This window comes from Rhagoletis zephyria, unplaced genomic scaffold, assembly GCF_001687245.7.
Source record: "Rhagoletis zephyria isolate East Lansing unplaced genomic scaffold, Rhagoletis_zephyria_1.1 Rzeph_scaffold_01448, whole genome shotgun sequence".
In the NCBI taxonomy this organism is placed as follows: Eukaryota; Metazoa; Arthropoda; class Insecta; order Diptera; family Tephritidae; genus Rhagoletis; species Rhagoletis zephyria.
In genome coordinates, this window is record NW_016158532.1 from 21946 (window position 1) to 25080 (window position 3135).

Sequence of the window (3135 nt, forward strand, 5' to 3'; positions counted from 1 at the left end):
AACTGTAAGCGAACATACTTTGTTGTTGCTTTAAATACATTTATCTATTTGGTTACTATGCAGCATCACAAAATGTTCGTAATATTTTCAGTCTTATGCAAAAGTTTTAGCGAACGGACGTGTTGTGGGACAATATTTTCGGCACTAACAGGGTTTTTACATGATATGGATTTGCACATGTAAATGCTACCGTTTTGTTTGTACTCGTATGTGCCATATGTTGAAATGTATCAAATGTGTTAGAATGCTTTAATACTGTTTCATTAATGCAGAATTAGTACTTTTACAGGCACTAATTATGTGTATTTTTGTATGCCTGTACACTAGTACTTCTGCATGTTTGAAACATTAATACAGCCATATGCATACAGCAGTAGTACAAGTGTATGGTTAGGGTACGCATATGCTCTGAGAAACCACACTTCCCATGAGAAATCGGTAGTATGTATTCATAAAGTATGCATGCTGTATGACTGAATTAGTTTGAACAATTCATGCGTAGTCATGAATTTCCACAAATAAACTCAAATTTGAGCGAATTGCAAGCCAACGTACTTGTTGTTGTTTTAAGTACATATCTTGATAAATTTGAAATGGAATTTTTGTAATATTTTCAGTCTTGTACAAAAATTTTGGTGAACTGACGTGTTGTGCGATAATAATTTCAGCACTAACGGGCTTTTACAAGATATGCACATGCTACTTTTATGTGTATACATACGCTCTGAGAAACCACATGTGTTAAATTGAAATGATAAATTATACTGGCATGTATACACGGCAGCAAGCTCATGCCACCCAGTAGAAATCTTACGCATACAACATCGATTTTGGTGGCATGAACTTGCTGCTGCATATGCATGCCAGTATAAATGTACTTTCATTTCCATTTAACACGTGTGGTTTCTCAGAGCGTATGCGTACTCTAACCATACACTTATACTACTGCTGTATGCATATGGCTGGCTGTATTAACCCTGCAGCGGAAATACTAGTACAGAACTAGTGAGTTTACCAGTTTTCGGGTTTCGAATACCGGTACCTTGCAAATCTACCAGCCATGCTTTCTACTATCGCATTTAACATGGAGTTGTCCTAGGAGGTGACAATTGAATCCCGCTGCGTAACTTTTCACTAGTACCAATTTTTTTTCCGTATGCACTTCACAGATACTTTTTCATAATTAAAAAAAAAACGAAAATAAAGATTTTTAATTATATGTTCTGCATAATGAGATTTGAACTTGAACAATTTCGGCCGGAACTAAGCGCAGCCAGCATCTTTGCGCACTCAGCATCTTTGCGCACTCAGCATCTTTGCGCACTCAGCATCTTTGGGCACTCAGCTACAGGCACATGTAAGTGTGCTTTCAAATTTTCGCTTTGAATCAAGCCAGGCGACAATTTGTTCGAATTTAAATTTGTCTTTGCTATTGTCTTTGCTATTTATTTTCCCGTGATCGAACGTAAACAAGCTGCAGCGCGACGTTGTTTAAAATTTTATTATTGGGCTGAACTGATTATTGATAATTTTAACTAAATTGTCATTTAAACGCGCTATATCTCAGTCGTTTGTGTATCGATCGATTTGAAATTTTCACACAATAAACTACAAACTATTCCAAAGAATTTAAGTTTAACACCACTTCTTAATACTCACTACAAATAAAACTACAGGTTTATATCTTTTTTATGAGAATCAAGAGGGTGTTTGTTTTCAAATGTAAAAGTTGTGTTATAAAGTTTGAAACAAATATTTTGTTTTAAAACAGTGTTGTAGATGACTATGTAGGGAAGTTTTTGCGAAAGTTTCAGAATTAAACATCAAGTAGTTGCAAAGTTATAACAAGATTATTATGACTCACACGGTTAGCAGATTAGCGCGCTGCGCTCTAAAATTCTTTATAACTCGGAAAAGTAAAAAGTCCTTTTTTATTAGTGATTTATATGTAAAAATACTTGATTTTTCGATTGAGATAACTAAAAACTATATTAAAAATGACCATAATTCAGAAAAATTACAAATAAATTTTCGTTTAGAATTTTCACCATGAAAATGGCTAGTCGAAAAGTAGCTTGTTTTGCGCCGCTCAGGGCACTGGGACATTTGACGTGAATTGCCTCCAAAATAATTTACGAAATAGTAGTTATGTAAAAAGGGGTATCTACATATGTATTGCTTAATTTTGGTACTTTTCAGTCCGATATTTGCGTGGTGGTCACACGAGGGAAACAGAACATGGATAAGTATTCAAAAGTTATTATTTGTACTTAAATGATAAATAACAAATTCCTGTATGCAATAAGGGAGCACTATTATATTAAAACGGCCAATAACTTTTAGAAAGTGCAATATGTAACCAATAGCTCGATTTATTACTACCTGGAGCATAACATGCTATTGGAACTAGTAATGTAACTAGTACGAAAGCGACAATTGTCTCCGAACCCGCTGCAGGGAATGTTCCAAACATACAAAGCCACTAGTATACAGGCATACAAAAATACATATAATTAGTACTTGCAAAAGTACTAATGCTGCATTAATGGAACTGTATTAAAGCATTCTAAAGCTGGGATCACACGATTTGTACATTTGGCTAAAAATTTGTCAAATTTATAGACAAATCATGTGAACGCTAAATTACATTTGTCATTTATCAGAAAAGTCAAATATTCGCCTTCTTGTGGCAAATGAAAAACAATCCTGGTGGCCAAATCGTGTGAACGCAATGCTGCTACATAAGCCAAATAAAAATTACGCAAATTACCAAATATCTGATTTGCCACTTGATGACAAATGCCAGTGACAAATATACAATAATTTTTGAGCGGTATTGCCGTTTCGTGCTTGTGAACCTTTGTGTTTTCCAATTTTGTTGTAGGTCTATTCAAGCAGTAAAATCTGCATACTCAGAATTTTAAATATACCCTCAAAATCTGGGCTTAAAGTCAAAACCCGCGTTCTTCAAAGGGTGACGCACAGGTATACTTGCTCGTAACTATATTTCTGTTTACCCGGTGAGAAATACGTATATATGTATGTGATTCAAGATAAGACATTTCGCTGCTTACAACAATGTTTAAATTGATAATTTATCTTAAGAAATGGCAAAGGAATCAGTGATCGGACTAA